The following is a 19,385-nucleotide window of genomic DNA, read 5'->3' as shown; positions in this document are numbered from 1 at the left end:
TCTGCCAGCAATGCAAACCTGACTATAACCATGTGGTACATTTATACATTGGAGTTCTATTAAGTGGTAAAGAAAAATGAAGTTTGTAGGGAAACACATGGATCTGGAAAGTTTATACTAAGTGATGTAACCTAGGTCCAGAAAGCCAAATGCCATATGTTCTCTCCCATATGTGAATTCTAGCTATACATATTTAGACTTGTATGTGGGTTGGGGTAAAAACCATTAGCAGAGGCCAGTGTGCTAAAAAGGGGTTAAAAGGAAAAAAAGGAGAGGGGAGGACTTAAAGGGATGTTATTTTATATATGTTAATAGATCAACAGACTATTGGGGGTGGAATTGGCTAAGTGAGGTCAGAGGAAGAGATTGAGTAAAGGAAGGTGGGGGAAGGGTTCATCAAAATTTAAGAGGGTGTGAATAAGCCATATGGAAACCTATTGTTTTAGACAATGGCATACCAGAAACCATAAATAGTAGAAAAATTTCAGTGTCAGGGATAGGATGCCATCCAGTGAGTTGTTGGCCAAGGAGGTCCCTGGTACCCCAAAAAACATTACAGGCCATTACCGAAGCTCTTGGTTTCCCACCAGGAATAGATGTAAGACCCTATTGCTGAAGACTCCATACTCTTGGGCTGCAAAGTCATTAAGAAATCAAGCTGGAACTGAGATGAATACCTCCTCCCTAATGACCAGCTGACAGAAAGCTGGAAAAGCTATGCTGTATGTAGCCCTATGGGAGACAGAAGTCATCAGTGGTGATAAATAACAGTGGACATTGCAAGCCTTAAGTTGGGCCAGCCAGGCCAAATGAGCCAACAGGTGCAATAGTGGCATTTCTGTTATGGGGGAAATCAGCCACTCACTAATTGTACTGGAGGCCTGCTTCATGAGAGGGAATACATGCCTGGTACTAAAAATCTATGACAGGGGAAGTCATGAGCCCTAGGGGTGTAATGCCTGCTGGTGTCTGGATAAATGCATGTATTATGCTCACCAAACTACCCAGTAAGCACTTCTCTTAATGTTCATACTGATATATTAATGCTACTCTCACTTTTGGTTAGAGAAGCTTCTCTTTTCAGATGATGGTGACCTCTGAGATGACCCAAAAGGCACCACAGTGCCAAAAGAAGTGACAGAGGAGTGCTCAGCACTGAAGCTTCTCTATCACACCCACCAAGGCTCAGGCTCCAATGCAGAAGAGATGACAGAAAGAATGTAACAGCCAAAGGAGTGTAGGACTGCTTACAACGCACTTCCAGACACAAAATGACCTGAATGTCCATGACCTTGCAATGCCTTGTACTAACCACACAGGACCCTCATAATAGGAAGAAAAGATGATGACATCAAAATAAAAGATAGACTAATTGCAAGAGGGAGGGGATATGATGGAGAGTGGATTTTTGAAGGGGAAAGTGGGGGAGGGAAGGGAATGATCACAGTTTATTGTTTATAATTTTGGAAGTTGTCAATCAAAAAGTAAAAAGAATATCTCTAGCTATGGGGGACATATATTCACATTCAAACTACCACATCTAAATACCATAATATTTTTGCATATACTTATTCTGTATACCTACCTCTGTAACCATTGTCTGGGCAAGTTCTCATGATCACTGTGTATTCTTTTATTTATTTATTTATTTTGGTTTTCCAAGGTAGGGTCTCATTCTAGCTCAGGCTGACCTGGAATTCACTGTGTCATCTCAGGGTGGCCTCGAACTCACAGCAATCCTCCTACCTCTGCCTTCCAAGAGCTGGAATTAAAGGCATGCACCACCACGCCCGGCCACTGTGTATTCTTCACAAACACTGCTCTACAAAGTGACATGTCACCATGCAATCACATGCCCACCATTTTCATAATTTGGGGTATGTCTTATGGCTCCTAAGGCTTTACTGGGGTGTATGAAGCACTGTTTTGCACTGTCTGGATAGGCTCTGATTATTTTCCTACAATGGATTCCTAAAGTAGCGTCACTAGGCCAATGACTGCACGTGCACACATGCACGTGTGTGTGTCTGTGATAACTTTCAAGCTACAGAGAAAGTCAAGAGTCAGGCAAGGATTTTTTTTTCTGACAGTATCACTTGTTTTTGATAAATGTATATTTAAATTGTATTTATTTTAGATTTTTATACATTTATTTATTGTGTGTGCACTTGTTCATGTGTGTAAGTATGATGCATGCATGTTCCACAGTATATGTGTTAAGGGCAAAGGACAACTTTTCGGTAAGTCCTTGAATTCCACCTGTTTCTTAGGCAGCCTCTCGGTACCTTCTACTGCACTGGAGAGCACTGGGTTCATAAAAGCTTGCCATAGCTTCCAGCTTCCCATGTTGTCAGTGGATCTGAACACAGTTACTCAGAGTTGTGCTGAAAGTGCTTTATCCACAAGCATCTCCCCAGCCCCTTATTTATATTCAAGAACAAGGGCTTACGAATTCCAGATTGGTTTCCAACTAGGTAGCCAAGGCTGACCCGGAACTCCTAATCCTCCTGCCTCCACCTTCGCAGAGCTCAGATTACAGGTGTGTGCTACCACACCCGGGTTATGTATTTCTACAGATGGAACATAGTAGGGTTTTGCGCATGCTAGGGTTGGCAGCCTACTGAGCTACATCCTAGCCTCATTTTGATTTTTGAGACAGCGTTTTGCTACATAGTCTAGGCTGACCTTGAAGTTACAATCTTCCTGCCTCAGCCTCCCAAATGCTGAGATTACAGATGTGTGCCACCACAACCAGCTTGTTAGTAGCTCAAGTCTCATGACTCATAAACACTTCAGTATATATTTCCCACAAATAAGGATACCTGTGCTATAAAGGTGATCATGGATGTAGAGTACAACTGCAGCAATTGAGCCAGGAAGCAGAAGCTGATGCATGCTGATCTCGGTGCATATGACACCATTCTAATCTCCAGCTCACTCCAAGTTTTACCACTTGCTTCAAGCCAAGTTCCAGGGTCCAGCTGCTATTGAATCTGGCTGAAATCCGTTTGATGTAGAGCTGTGAGGCCCCTCTTGATTTCTTTTTCTTTTTGTTTTACTATCTATCAATCTATCTATCTATCTATCTATCTATCTATCTATCTATCTATCTATCTATTTCATTCAAGAGAGACAGGGAGAAAGAGGCAAACAGAGAGAAAATGAGTGCAGGTGTACCAGGGACTCCTGAGACTGTGAATAACCTTCAGACACATGTTCCATTTTGCTCACCTGGCTTTATGAGGGCACCGGGGAACTGAACCCAGGCCATCAGTCTTTGCAAGCAAGAGCCCTTAACCACTGAGCCATCTCTCCAGCACCCTCTGGCTTTCTACTTCTTGGTCAGGCTTCCATGATCTGGACTTGTTGAGGCCACTGGTCAATTGCTTTGCAGAATCTCCACATATCTAATGTCTGCTCATGACATCCTTGGCAGGAGTAATGCAGAAGCGTTCCTACATCCTCCTCATAATCTTTCAGATGCCACATAGTCAGTGGTCCCACTACTGATAATTCTTTTGACTACGACCATGGTGCTGTTCTCCCCGTTTCATTACGTTTCATATTTTGAGAGGATGCTTTGGGAGCCACATCAAACACTTCAAACTTACTGATATATATTTTTTATGTTAGCATGGCTTCTGCCCCATTCAATCTGCTTTTATCATCACAGTGAGTTAGAGTCACAGCTTGGGCTCTAGCTGCCCTAACATACTAGGCCGGGCCACCTGTCCTCAATAAGCCAATGAAAAGAGTCAAATAGTACAAGGCCTTAAAAGCTCACATCTTTAATTCCAGCACTCAGAAGGCAGAGGTAGGAGGATCACCATAAGTTCGAGATCACCCTTAGACTACATAATGAATTCCAGGTCAGCCTGGGCTAGAGTGAGACCCTACCTCAAAAAACCAAACAAAAGAATTAATAGTGAAAATCAGTAAAAAGAGATTTATTCCGTGTGGCCGGCTTAAGAAGAGAGACAAAGAAAATCAGTGTCCTCCCCTCAGAGTCCACCTTCAGAATCCTGACCTGGGGTTTAGGTTTAAGTAGAGGGCCAGAAGTGTGCACAGCCACACAGTCCTGGTCAAGGTGTGGTCCCGCCCACCACCGACCTATCATTGCTTCAGCTCCAGTCTCTCTTGCTAGGTGGTCTGACAAGCTGTTGTCACTGCCTCAGATCCCTTTCTGAGGAGGACAAGCTTCCTCTCTTACTTGTCTTTTTGTTTTCACAGCATGAGAGTCCTAAGGAATTTCAAATTTCTTGGGGTTCATTGTTTCAATAATCTGATGGCCAAAGGAAAGGGCACAAGTGTCTCTAGAAGGTCTTCATTCCTGCCTAGACTATTTTACGTGGGTACTGGTGTAGAACTCAGGACCTCATGCTTGTGAGTCAAGCACTTTAAGACGGAGCTATCGCCCTAGTCCTATCTTCTTACCCCTTATGATGTAATTTTTTGAATCAAATCTACCTGGAACTCATCCTATTCTGAGGCAGACATAGACAGGTCTAATTACCGCGCAGTTTCTTTGGAATAGCCTTCGTCTATTCATCAATGGTGAGTTTCAGTCTCAACACTACAGATGAGCACATGAAACTGTCACATAAATTCTGGCTGTGGTTGCAGTGACCTGTGCTTCTCCAGTGATGCTATCTAGGAGTCTCGTGGTCTGTGTTTGAGAAGGAACATTTCTTCTTTCTCAAAAATAGTTTGTGGTTTTGAACATTTCAGGTGTATTTACAGAGAAGCTTGGGAGCCACTCACCAGCTTTGAAAGAAGGGATTCAGTGGAGAGGAGCATAGTTTACCTGCTGCCTGGATCTCTGCTCAGGCCCAGAGGGTCCCTCTTTTAGTGCGGACTCCTTCTACACGGTGGTGGTTTGATTCAGGTGTCCCCCATAAACTTAGGTGCTCTGAATGCTAGGTTCCCAGCTGATGGAGATTTGGGAATTAATGCCTCCTTGAGGGAGTGTATTGTTGGCGGCGGGTTTATGGGCTTTATAGCCAGTTTCCCCTTGCCAGTGTTGGCACACTCTCCTGTTGCTATTATCCACTTTATGTTGGCCAGGGAGTGATGTCCACCCTCTGCTCATGCCATCGTTTTCTCCTGCCATCGTGGAGCTCCCCCTCAAGCCTGTAAGCCAAAATAAATCTCTTTTACCCAGAAGCTTCTCTTGGTTGGGTGATTTCTACCAGCAATGTGAACTGGACCTCAGCAACATACACCAAGACCCACCTTTTCCTGGGTCCTTGTCACTAGAATCAGTCCTGAATTTGTCTCTGTCCCGACAGTGTGTCCCTGGCTGAAAGATACAAAGACCCCACCCTGTGTTAGCCAAGAAGGTAATAGCTCTGCCACAGCCCAGGAGGCAGCTGCTACAGTCTCCTGGGTTATAAGTGGATGTTGGCACCACACATGGCTGTAGTTGTCCGCTCTTCCAGTTCAGTATTTATGCTTATGCTGGGTGGATTCCATGGGTCACAGGCTTCCTGCTTCCACAATATCCTGACTCTGTGGCCTTGTTGGAGGGAGGTGTGATATTTCCAACCACAGACCCTACCACTGTCTCCCTCTGCCCTGGCTCTATACCCCAGAAGCTTTTACTCAAGCCTCAGTCTTGTAATCTAGGACCAGCATGGGTATAATGAGACAGGAACAGTCCATCCCAGAAGCCTCAGAAAAGACATTCCCAGACAGTGTCCCCAGGTGACCCTGAGCCTCTGCAGGGCAGACAGGAAGCTTTGCCTGCCCTGCCTGGCCGCCCACAGCCATCTGCTGGCTCCCTGGAAATACCCCTGTGGTTTCAGTGATTACACAGCAGTTCCCAGCTTCCTGTGTGGCGGGCTGGTTTGTGTCTCTTTTTACCTAGTTTGTTTTTTTCTGTACGTGTTTTCAAGTGTTTCAGTGGAAAGGAAAGGGATTGACTACCACTAGCCAGTATCCTTCACCTAAAGCTTGGATATGGCTTCAATCCTCAAGCTTCCTGTGATGAAATTTAATCCCCACTGCCAAAGCATTAGGAGGGAGGGACTTACTCTCAAAATGGTGGTGAGAGGTGGGGCCTCAGGAGATGACTAGGATTTAATAAGGCCTTTAGAAGAAGCCCTACAACTGAATCCTGGTGACTATGACAACAGAAAAGGACGGTTTATGTATGTGCACATGTGTGTGTGTATGCGTGCGCACACACACTCCCAGTTCTTTCCATGTGACCTCTCCCACCACAAGGTGATGCAGAGATAGCTCCAGGCAGTGAAGTGTTTGCCTGGCAGGCATGAGAACCTGAATTCAATCTCAGTACCCATGTCAAAATACTGGGTGTACAGATAACATCTGAAGCATAGAGCAGAGTCCCCCATCTCTATTTTGCTGACCCACCTGTTGTTGCCATCAGTGTATTTGAAAAGTGCTTTGGTTTATGATTTTCTTTTGTTTGTAAACATAAAATTGTTGTTAACATGTTGCAACATGGAATTTGGCATAACCTAAGTATGTTCCTAGGCCATGGTCATTCTTACTTGGCTCTGAAATAAACTATCTCTCATTCCCTTTGAAACAAAAAATACTGGGTGTAATGACACACACTTGTAATTCCAGCTCTGAGGAGGTAGAGATATGAGGGTCTCTGGAGGGCTAGAGAGGTGGCTTAGTGGTTAAACGCTTGCCTGTGAAGCCTAAGAACCGGTTTGAGGCTTGATTCCCCAGGACCCACGTTAGCCAGATGCACAAGGGGGTGCATGCATCTGGAGTTCGTTTGCAGTGGCTAGAAGCCCTGGAACACCCATTCTCTCTCTCTCTCTCTGTCGCTCTGAAATAAATAAATAAATAAAATAAACCAAAAAAATTAATAAAAAAAAAGAGGGTCCCTGGAGCTTGCTGGCTAGCCAGTCTAGCCTAACTGGTGAGCTCCAGACCAGTGAAGGACCCTGTCTCAAAGAGGTGGAAGGCATTCCAAAAGATCTCACCTGTGTAGGTTAGACCATGATTTGCTTGGACAGATATTGGTCATTTTCCCCCAGTCACCCATGTAGCACCTTCTGGCACTAGACGCTCTGACTGTCTGGGGACTGATTCTCTTTCAACTTCCAGCCATGCCATTCCATTTTACGTGTCAACCACATAAGGTGTCTTCAGCAGTAGGATCTTACCACTAACCTTTGGTGGGTCATCAAGTACTCTGACAGAAATCTGTCTTTCTTTTAGGAAACCTTGTAGGTCTCTCTGATCAAAAGCTCATTGTGGATGATAACCACATGCTGGTATTGGGAGTTACAGGTCAGTGCCCACTAAGAAAAGGAGGAAAAAGATAACTAATATACAAGAGCTAGAGAAAACAGAGAGAGAGAGAGAGAGAGAGAGAGAGAGAGAGAGGGAGGGAAGCTGTAAAATATTAAGGTTAGTCTTCATCATACCCTCTCCAGTGTCTTGTGGTTCAGGTGTTCCCCCTAAGGGCCTGGTGAAGGTTCAGCCATTTGGTCTGCCTTTTAGTAAGTAGAATTTTATGGTACCATTGCCGTTTGGGTCTAGATTTGTGTTTCCCACCCCTCTGTTGCCCTCCCCTCCCTCCCCACCCATCTTAGTGTCTAGTCCATGAGATGCTTGCTGGGTATGTAAGGTATCTTGGGTAGATTTCGGTTAGGTGCTGTAGATGAGTGAAAATATGTGGTGCTTTTTTTTTTTTTTTTTCCTGTGATTGGATAAGTTCACTGAGAATGATCTGTTCCAGGTTCAACCATTTTTCCTCAAATTTCATTGTGTCATTTTTCTTACTGCTGTATAGAATTCCATTGTGTAGATATACCACATCTTAGTTATCCATTCTTCTAGTGATGGACATCTGGGTTGATTCCAGCTCTTAGCTATTACAAATTGAGCCACTATAAACATGGTTGAGCAAACCTCTCTGGCCTGTGGCTTGAAGTTTTTAGGGTAGATGCCCAGTTAGGGAATAACTGGGTCTGTTGGTATCTCGACAGTCAGCTTTTTCAGGAGTCTCCACATTGCTTTCCAAAGTGGTTGTACCATCTTACGTTCCCACCAACAGTGGATGCGTGTTCCTACTGCTCCACATCCTCGCCAGCATTTATTTTCATTTGATTTTTTGATTTTTGCTTTCCTTTTTGGGGTAAGGCCGAATCTCACAGTTGCAAATAACCTGTTGTGATGCCCACACAAGTGCAATAGTGGCACACAGCCATGGTGGAGAACCAACTGCTCTTGATTCAGCTAACTGATCCCCTCAATGGTATAGGACCCATAGCTGGAGCTGGGAAACAAGTCAGAACCATATCCAAACATAAGCCCACTGTCCATTATCAAACTACCATCAATCATGGGCTACAAGAGGGCCTACACCTATTGAATTCTTTATAAAAAAATTTGTCCTGGTGCTAACTTACTCTCCATTGGAGAATCTGCTTCTCTTGTTCAGATATATGCAGATCTTAAGGAGAGAGCCACCCCATCATACCTCAAAAGGGCCCCATGTGAAACTAAGGAAAATTGGCGAAACAAGCAAGGGTACTGTTTTCCTGATGAACTGGATACCAGCACAAGGGGGAAGGAGATCAACACAGAGAAAAATCAACTCCTACCAAATCGGAGTGCCAGAGACCCAGAGGCCCCCAACACCTCATCACTGAAGCAGACCAGAAATGAACCCAACATGGCTCAGGGAAATTTTGCAGAAGAGGGGGCAGAAAGAATGTCAGAGCCACATGTTGGGTCATGATATACAGAGACATTTATCTTAGCTGTGGGCTAACTCCATAATGCATGACCCATATACCTCAACAAGGAGGGGCCAAGGGGAGGAAGTAGGTCATGGATGAGCCTAATAATGGTACCAAACTGACTGTATTTGCTGAATACAAAACTAATTAATAAAAAAAATTTTAAAAAAAGATGTCACCCGTGGTAGTTTGAATGTATAGACTCAGTTGTTTTATTAAAGCTTGTGAGTTGAGTCTCCAGCCATGCGGCTAGAGGCTCCGTCATGGTGGTTGGATCCTTGGGTTCAGCCCAGAGGTATGTTTCAGCATGGATCTGAATTCCAGCCCACAGATATGCAGAGAGGTTTGAACTCTGGAGGTCCTGTTTGCTGCCTGCTTTGGGCTGGCTACTTTTTGGTGTCTGCTGGCTGCTGGTTTTCTCTGCTTGGATATATGGACACAGCTTCTTCTGCCATTGATGGAACCTCCCCCTGGATGTGTGAGCTTCAAATAATCCCTTCCTCCAACAAATTGAGTCGTGTTTGGATGTTCAGCCTAGCAATGTAGAACTGTCTGTCTACAATACCACCCAAGGCCATCTGACCTCCATACGTGCACATGAATCAAAAGAAAAAACAAGCCAGGTGCGGTGGTGCGTTCCTTTAATCCCAGCACTCAGGAGGCCAAAGTGGGAGGATCAGTGTGGGTTCAAAGCCAGCCTGAGACTACATAGTGAATTCCAGGTCACCCGGGCTAGAGAGAGAGTCTACCTCGAAAAACAAAAACAAACAAACAACAACAAAAAACACATCACCATGAGATGCCACCCTTGATCTTGGACCAGAGCCAGGAGTCAAAATAAATTTGTGTTTATTAAAACCTACAGAGTCCGTAGGCAACAGCAGTAGAACTCATGACCATCTTTAGCTAACCACTTGCTGGGAGCCCCTTAAGTGTGTCTCCATGGACTATCACTTAAACCAAAGCTTTGTATATCTGTCAGCTCACTATGGTGCCTCCATGTCGGGGCTGGATGCTGGACTGTGTCTACTCTCAAAGAAAGGCAGCCTCTAAATTGCCATCTCTTGGCCCAATAGTAGCCCAAGTGTCCTTTGTCTCCGATGTCTCCTGACCAAAGGATCAACCACACAAACATCCTGATAGGCCACTTCTCCCTGATCTGGGCATCAAGGTCCCAGTGTTTTTCTACTGGAACCCAGGTATTCTTTTCTGGGAAGGTCCCCCCTTGAACATTGTAGTGGTTGAGGGGTTTCTTCCCCCATCAGACCCTGTGGCCAGCCTCCAGGAATTGCCCTCTGAAGGCCTGTGCCAGCCAGGACCAGGACTAGGCTGTGAGGTGGAGGCACCTTTCAGTATTTGCATCATCTGTTCTCCAAGCACACTTTATAAACATGTGCAAGGGAAATTCAGACCTTCAGAAATAGTGACTTTAAGAAGTAAAGAGTATGTGTCTTCTCAGTGTAAAATAGAGCACACAGGGCTTCTTCTTTTTTGTTGTTGCTTGTTTTTGAGGTAGAGTCTCACGCTAGTCCAGGCTGACCTGAAATTCACTATGTAGTCCCAGGGTGGCCTTGAACTCATGGCGCTTCTTCTACCTCAGCCTCCCAAATGCTGGGATTAAAGACGTGCACCACCACGCCCGGGCAGCATCTTCATTTTTACATCTGCTTGTAATGGAGTAGTGGTGTGTGCTCACACAGCAGGGTGCTATTGGATTGGGTGCCCGTGCCCTTCATGATAGTTCATTCAGGTTGTCAATTTGAAGGATTTAGAATCACCATGGACACAAATCTCTGGACATGTGTGTAAGGCAATTTCTAAATCAGGTCAATTGGAAATGGGAAGACCCACCCTAAGTGTGGGTGACACCATTGCATGGGATGAAGTCCATGACTGACTAAGAAGGAGAAGGTGAGCTGAGCATCCCTATTTATCACTTTCTGCTTCCTGACTGCAAATTCAATGTCACCAGCTACTTCATGCTCCTGTCGTCATTTCTTCCCCCTATGATGGAGTGTACCCACTTGAACTATACGCTGAAATTAATACTTCCTTGAGTTGTTTTTGTCCAGTATTTGTTGCAGCAGTGAGAAAGGTATTTAATGCAGCCCCCCCCCCCAACATGGGGTGCCTTAGACATATTTGAATCAAATATCAAGATAACAGAGCAGATGTAGCTAGTGAACTATGTATGGAGCTGTGTGTCCCCAAAGCACCTCCTTTCACAGAACCCTGAACCTCCCAAGCAGCCTCAACACTCACCGCTTCTGCACGGGCCTCCCGGATTTACTCTCTCACCAGCCTGGGCGGTTTTCTCCCCACCAAGAAGCAGGAGCTTGTGATTACATACTACTGAATTTCTACTTGCCCATATGTATTTGCTTCCCTTGTCTGAGGGGTGGGGAGAGATACATACCAACACACCTGGGACTTAGGAATCATGGCAAATAAAGAAACACCTCAGAATGGCCACAGGCTTGACCCAAGATGTTTGTCAGCCTCAGTGTCCTCCACAGTTCCAGATGATCATGGCAACAGGCCTGCAATGGGCACACGCCCTCCTACAGCTTCTGCCGCTTCTTGGAAAGGGGATGTGCCTGGAGAACGAGGCATATCCTTTGACCCCTGCCCTCCACCAGGATGGCACTTGCCACCTGTAACACAAGGCACAGACCAGGCCACTCACTCAGCCTTGATCAGCTGTATACACGTTGTGGATGTTAACTGCTATGGTTTTGACAAGTGTCTTCAAAACTAATGACCTGCAATGGGATCAGAGCTCCAATTCCAGGAAAGCAGATGTAAGGAAAGGAGGTGAAAAGGTGTATTGGTCACTTTCTTTGTGTAGTGTTAAAATACCTGACAAGTAGCAACTTCATGGAGGAAGGGTTTCTTTTGGCTCATAGTATTTTAAAATATTGTATTTATTTGTTGGTTTGTTTGTGAAAAAGAAAGAGGTAGATAAAGGGTGTACCAGGGCCTCTAGCCACTGAAAATGAACTCGACATACGTGCCACCTGTGCATCTGGCTTTGTGTGGGTACTGGGGAATCGAACCTGGGTGCTTTGGCTTTTCAGGCAAGCACCTTAACTGCTAAGCCATCTTTCTAGGCCTTGGGTTACAGTCCACCACAGCAGAGAAGGCATTATGGCAGGAACATGAAACAGCTGATCACATTGCATCTGCAGTCAGGAAGCAGAATGATGAATGTGGTTCTCAACTGGCTTCTCCTAGGAATTTCTCTCCTACATGATTCTAGATCCAATTTTAAGCATTAAAATCAAGATGAACCATCATAGAAGGGAAACAGGCATAAAGCGATCAATTATTGTTTATTTCATTTTACTCCTTTTTGAATAGGCCACAACTACAACAAAGGGAATGACTAGGTTTTGACTCACGAGGGGCCTTCTGGAAGTCCCTGTGGGGACATTGCACCCTGTAGGCAAGGGAGGGAAAAGGTGTTCTCAGGCCCTTTCTGCTGGCCAAGAACCCTCAAGCAACCGCCGGCCTTGGTTACAAAGTTTGACTGAGAGTGTAGATTCAGACAGGAGGCACCTTCTCCTGCATGCCTCGATCTGGGACGGTTCAAGGCTTCCAAGGTGGACAGACAGGAAGAGGCAAAGGGGGCGGTGGTCGCCAGCCAGCCATCACTACTGAGTGGATACATTCCCCCACCAGCATGAATGTGGTCTCTGCAGGGGGAGAAGCCTCTGCCGTCAGCTGTTCTTGCCCAGCTGGTGGCTGCACCGCACGTGTGCAGTGGAGAGGCCAGCTCTGAGTTCCAGGAGCCTGTTCTCCTCAAGGACAAAGCCTTACCTAAAGCGTCTGGGATTTGCAGCTCTCACTGAGAAGACGTTGGTGGGGGGACGTTGGCATATACATTATTCGCTTTGGGTGTTTGTGATGGTTAAGGTGTTGTCAGCTTGATCTGTTTAGTAATCCACAGACATCCCTTTCAGGTGGGTCTCCAAGGTTGCTTCCAGGAAGGATTAACTGAAGGAAGCCCTTCCCCCAGAGTGAGCCCTTTCCTCAGAGCGGGGCCACCCCTCTCACGTGGGAAGTTTAAAGAAGGAAGCTCTGGGTGAAAAGAGTCACTTCCTTCCACCTGGCTGCCGCAGCTGCTCGCTGCCTTCCAGAGCGGACCCAAGAGCAGCATCAACTGCAGAGCGGCGCCGACCGAAGCGCGGCGGCTCCTCAGGACGCCTCGAGGCCTTCGGTGCCAGATGGGGACTGCTGAGACATCGGGCCACGTGCCCCGAGCAGCTCCCAGGTTCCTTGATTCTTGGGTCTGCAGCTCTGCTATTGGAGTACCATAAGCTAATCCAATAAATTCCCATTTAAATATAATTCCTTGTAGCGGTTCTGTTCCTCTAGAGAACCCTGACTAATACAGTGTTCACCTCAGCAATGTGGAGCTGACCGCACCACCACCCGGGGTCCTCCAACCTCCGCATGTGCGTGTGCACTGGGAGAAAAACAAAATTCCACCCATGAGGGGAGCTGCGGGCTATGACTCTGGGGGAGGATGGAGCCATATTCCTCTCCACAGGGCATGGCCTCTTCTCTCCTGTCCTCTGTCCTCCCATGTGAGGCCACCCGGGAAACATCATTCATTTTAGCTTTACACCAACATTCACCTAGGGTTTGCTTCTGGGGCTCCCTGAAAAGCCAAGAACCTAATTCAATTCAAGGTTCCAATGGTGGTTTGAATGCAAATGTATGTCCTCCATAAACCCAGATATCTTTTTTGATTTTTTATGTCTTTTATATATAACAGGTTATACTCTTTTATCCCCTTGCCCCTATACCTATTGCCTTATGGCCCCTCCTCAGTGGGTTCATGGTATTCATTGTGGGGTCATGCTCAGTCAGTCCCAGTGAGGCAGTAGGGATGGGGACTGTGCTTCATGGTGTTCCTATCCACTCTGTGGCTCTTACAATCTTTCTTCCACCTCTTCCACAACATTCCCTGAGCCATGGAAGGCCTGTTGGCAGTCTGATTTAGTGTTGAGTTCTCTGTAACCTCCCAGTTTCTGCTTTAATAAGTTTTGGTTGATCACTGTATCTGTCACCATCACCCTGGAGCTGGTTGTCAGGCTAGCAGTAAGAGCAGTGTTCATGCCACTGCTTCCTCTGTGATTTCTCCTGGGCCCTGGCAAATGTGGCAGAGGTGGCACATCTTGTGGTGGACAGTCCGCTGTCTTCTTGTCTTATCAATGGACCTTGGTTCACCTCCATTTTCTCTGCCACCTGTAAAATAAAGCAGATTATCCAAACAAGAGTGAGAGCAGCTTGGGTTACAGGGGATATGCAAAGTTATTTGAAGATTTTTTTGATATGCAAGCCCACTCTTCCTCTCTAGAGAGCAGTGGGGGTTTCCTTTATGAAGTCTGAGATTCCTGACCACTGGATTCTGGCTTGGTTTCCGGTACCATATATGGGTTCTATCCCACTGAGTAGGCCTCATGTTCAATAAGAGGTTAGCCACAGAGGCTGTGTGTCACTATTGCATAAGTGTGTACTTCTGTCCGACTGGTTATTTTCATAGTCTTTGGGGTCCCCTGCTAATTCATGCTTCTGGTGACCATTGTCCTCCAATAGCTCTCATAGGGTTTTCCAGCACAGACTTGGGTATTCTTGATTAAACTTCCTACTTAAGTCTCCAGCAGATGGATTTCTGCTAGAGGAGACACGTCACTGGGGGAAGATACTGAATCCAGCCTTACTGGGTATGCAGGGAGCCAGTCTGAGCTCTGCCCGTTCGTGCTTCCTGGTGTTGGCTTCTTTCTTTCTGCTGTAGAGGCTGAAGTGAGCCAGTTTATTCGGCCATGGTGGAGCTTGCCCTGGAATCTGTAAGCCTAAAATGAACCCTTTCCTCCCATAAGCTGCTTATGGCCCAGTGTTTGTCCTAGCAAAGAAGAAGAGACAGCAACAGTTCCATTCCCAGGAAGCTGCCCATGACACGAAAATAATGAGTCAAAGCCTGTGTGGGGAGGCACGACTGTAATCCCAGCACTCAGGAGGCAGAGGTAGGAGGATCACCATTAGTTCAAGGCCACCCTGAGACTACATAGTGAACTTCAGGTCAGCCTGGGCTAGAGTGAGACCCGTCCTCAAAAAAAAAAAAAATTCTGAGTCAACTTGGGTGGACAAAGCTATGCTCTATATACTGTCATAAAACAATAGCACAGAAAGAAAAATGCCTCCTAAAGACCAAAGAGGTGCAGCTAAAAATAATTAAAATTAGATCCAAGGAAAGTGCATGATGTGAGCCATTTTTGAAAGAAAAACCAGCCCATTTGCATGTGGATGTCTAATAAAGAGCTAAGCCTGCACAAAGACATTGGTCTTCTGCCTTGGGCGGTGACTGCTCAGCTCTTGGACTGTCATGACTAATATGATTGTATATTGCTATTATCTCCCTGGTGCCTGTGGGCCACACAAGGAAATCTATGCTTTAATTTAGGCTGGGGGTTGAGAGTCCCTCTGGGTCGGTTCCACTTTCAGAGGCTGGAGATAGGCTGTAACATGGGCAGTAGACCTTGGAGACCCAGTAAACGCTGCGTAGCAAGGCTCTGGGTCACTGCAGGATGCCTGGGAAGTAGCACTAGGGGGTGGACGTGGGGAGGACAAGAATGACTGGAAGACCCAGCTGGAACCTTCCTGCACTGTTCCCTGAGAACCTTCACTGGGTTGCCTTTGATCCGTGTCTTGTCCCAACAGTAAATGGGGCTGTGAGTAGCAACTTCCAGAGAGTCCCAGCTAATTCCAAACCTGAGTTGTTTCTATCTCTAGCCCTGATCTGGCAGCTGGTGGCAGACAGAGGGAGAGCAATCTGTTTGACTACAGTTCCCTCTGTCCCTGCAGTGGAGCTAACTTCATGTGGCCAAATTTGTCAGAATGGAATACCGCAGAGCAGATGCTGGTCGCAGAGGCCCTGGTTGGTAATATCATGCAGGTGGATGTATCCATGTGTATCTTTATTTATGCAAGAATATTGGGCTGGAGAGATGGCTCAGCAGTTAAGCATTTGCCTGTGAAGCCTAAGGACCCCGGTTCAAGGCTCGATTCCCCAGGTCCCACATTAGCCAGATGCACAAGGGGGCGCACGCATCTAGAGTTCGTTTGCAGTGGCTGGAAGTCCTGGCATGCCCATTCTCTTTCTCTTTCTCTCTCTCTCCCTCTTTTACTGTCTGTCGCTCTTAAATAAATAAATAATAAATAAAAAAAAGAATATTAACATGGGCTAAGGAAATAATTCAATCAGTAAAGTGCCTGCTTTGTAATCATTAAGATTTGAGTTCAATTCCCAGAATCCATATTTTCAAAGTCAGGAATGGTGGTATGCACCCAGCACTGATAAGCAAAGGAGATTCCTGGGGTTCACTGGCCAGTAGACTAACTTAATTGACAAATTCCATATCAGTGAGAGACCTGATCTCACACACACACACATACACACACACACACACACACACAAAAGAAAGAAAGAAAGAAAACGGTGGATTGCTCATGAGGACCACCCAAGGTTGTCCTCTGGCCTTCAAGTGTATGTACACACATATGTGCAAGCACCTGAACACATGCATGTGCACACAGCCATACAGATGCAGATATATAACAAAGAAACTATAGTACAGTAGGGAGGCTCTGCTCATCAGCATCTGGGCGCGCCAGGGCTTCTTGCCACTGTAAATGAACTCCAGACGCATGTGCCACTTTGTGTATCTGGCTTTACCTGAATACTGGGGAATTGATTCCAGGTTACTCAGCTTTGCAGGCAAGTGCCTTAACAGACTAAGCAATCTCACCAGCTCCCAACTGTTTCTTTCTTCCTAGTTTAATGTGGATTCTGGGGATCAAACTTGGGTCCTCATGCTTGTAAGGCAAACACTTCACACACTGAGCCACATGTTTTGCTGTAAAAACCAGGATAGCCAGGCGTGGCAGCGCAAGCCTTTAATCCCAGCACTCGGGAGACAGAGGTAGGAGGATCACCATGAGTTTGAGACCACCCTGAGACTCCAGAGTGAATTCCAGGTCAGCCTGAGCTAGAGTGAGACACTAACTAGAAAAAAAAAAAACAAACCCTACTTTCAGGGCATGGGGAGATAGTTCAATGGGTAAGAGGACCTGAGTTCAAACCTCAGCACACATACTGGGCATAACCACACATGCTTGTAACCCCTGTGCTGAAAGAAAGACTGCTGGGGTTCACTGTTCAGCCAGTCTGTGCAAACTCCAGCTTCTGAGAGAGGCTGTCTCAGGGAAGTGAAGTAGGAGAGCAACAGAGGAGTGCCCCAGTGTTCTCCTTGGGCCTCTGTGAGTGTGTGTGCACTAGGTACACACATGTGCACACACATCTCACATAACAAGTAAATAAAAGCTCCTGGAGGGCAAGAGCTTTTCCAGTTAGAAAGTTAGCTGAACTCACTGCTGGCCTGAAAACAAGTCCCAGAGCAACGGTGATGGACACTGAGGTCACTCAGATCTCATTAAAACAGAAATCCAAAGGCTACAGAGAATCCAACACCAAATCAGATTTCTAACACACCCGCCAACGCTCAAGAACATTGTGGAGGAAGGGGGAGAAAGAAGACTGTGAGAGCCAAGGGTGGGTAGGATTTGCCACAGGCATGGTCCTCACTGACACTGACTGAGTCCTTCAGGACCCCATAGTGAGTATCAGTAACCCCACTGGGGAGGGTCCTCAGATGAGGGAGAGGGTTATACGGGTGTAGCCTTTTATAAAAATAAAATTTAATTTAACTTTAAAAAGATACAGCTATGGGGGTGGGGAGGAAAGTTAGCTGAAGTTGAGATCACATAAATATTCCAGAGTGACTCCAAAGGGGGAAAAAAATGTTCCATCCTTCAAGATCTTTTAGGATAACCTCCCTCCAAATGGCCCTCTTATGGTGGCAATGGATTCTGGGACCCCCAGACTTCTCAGAGTTATACCAACTGGAAGCTTCTGAGCTGAAGCATATATTTAATTAACAAAAGCTTTCACATAAACAGAAAAGATGGGGTCTACATTGTACACTTATATGCCAAAGCAGTAAGCCAACCAGAGAGGAATGCCAAATCAAGCCCCAGTGCGCTTTTGAGTTTTGGGGAATCATTTAATCCAGAGAGAAAACAAAACCAGAGGGAAGGACAACTCAACATTCTGGTCATGGGCAGCTCTCTAGAAAACTAAAAGGCATTTAATCCACCTATCTATTGAGACAGATAAAACAACTTACTGCTCCCTGAAGGTATTTGGCTTAGAGCAAAAGCACTGTTAAATACTGTTAAAGCATCATTAATGTTACAATGGACCTTTGGTATAACCACCCTCTTGATGCTTATTTTCCCCTTAAATAAGCTAAGATGTTGGAGTCCAGGCAATTTACAACTCCTTAACTGATAGCCATTAGGCCCTTCTTGGGTGTTTTACCTGCCTCGAGCGTTGTTGTTGTTGGTTTTTTGTTTTTTTTTTTTATTGTACTGCCTTGCCACTCAATTAAAGGACCTTGGATTATGAGACTGTTTGAACATCATTGGGATTGATAAAACTATGTAAATTTTTAAAGTCGGACTGCATACATTGTATTTTATATCATGTATGGTTATCAGTTTATGGGGGCCATGGACAGAATGTGGTGGTTTGATTCAAGTGTCCCTCATAAACTTAGGTGCTCTGAATGCTAGGTTCCCAGCCGATGGAGATTTGGGAATTAACGTCTCCTGGAGGCGGTGTATTGTTGGTGGCAGGCTTATGGGTGTTATAGCCCATTTCCCCATGCCAGTGTTTGGCACACTGTCCTGTTGCTGTTGTCCACTTGATGTTGGTAAGGAGGTGATGTCCACCCTCTGCTCATGCCAACGTTTTCCCCTGCCATCATGGAACTTCCCCTCAAGTCTGTCAGCCAAAAAACCCTTACCCCTCCCCCACAAGCTACTCTTGGTCAGGTGTTTCCTGCCAGCAACACGAAACTCACTGCAACAGCAGGGACAAAAGTTATCAAGTCCTTGATTACCCACCAGAGGATAATGGCAAGACCCTACTGCCTAAGATACCATATGCTTGGCACAGAACAAGGAGAGAGCTGGCTGGAATCTGGAAGAGAGCCAGTCCCCAGACAGTTAGCCCATCTAGTGCTGGAAAGTGCTATATGAGCTACCCGTTTGGCCGGGGGTGGAGTGGGGATGGCCAACATCTGTCCAAGCAACTCAAGGTCTAAGCTACTTAGAAGCAAACAACCTGACGTGATGCTCACACAAGTGCAATAGTGGCACACAGCCATGGTGGGTAACCAACTGCTCATGGATTGGCTAACAGATCCCGCTCAGTGGAAAGGAACCCATTATCTGAAATTGGGAAACCAATCAGAATCATATCCAGATAATTTTGTTCTCCAATACCAAGCTCCCACTAATCTTGGACTATAAGGGGGACTACACCCATTAATTTCTAAGTAATAATGCTTATCCCATTTAACCTATGCTGACTTCGCTCTCAGTTGGAGAATCTGCTTCTATTTTCTATTTTTTAGCAGAGAGCGGGATCTGAGGAGATAAATGTCCCAGTGCACTCCGCCCGGGCCCCCAGCTGAAGCCACAGAGGAACTGGGGAAATTAGCAAGACTGCTGCTTTCTCAGTGAACC

At 46.0% G+C, this 19,385-nt stretch overlaps 1 pseudogene; it reads right to left on the bottom strand.

Annotated features, from left to right (window-relative positions):
• Nucleotides 1–19,385, bottom strand: part of LOC123458581 — an 83,717-nt pseudogene that overhangs the window by 63,143 nt on the left and 1,189 nt on the right.

This window comes from Jaculus jaculus, chromosome 2, assembly GCF_020740685.1.
Source record: "Jaculus jaculus isolate mJacJac1 chromosome 2, mJacJac1.mat.Y.cur, whole genome shotgun sequence".
Taxonomy (NCBI): Eukaryota; Metazoa; Chordata; class Mammalia; order Rodentia; family Dipodidae; genus Jaculus; species Jaculus jaculus.
This window is presented reverse-complemented; position numbering and strand designations above follow the sequence as displayed.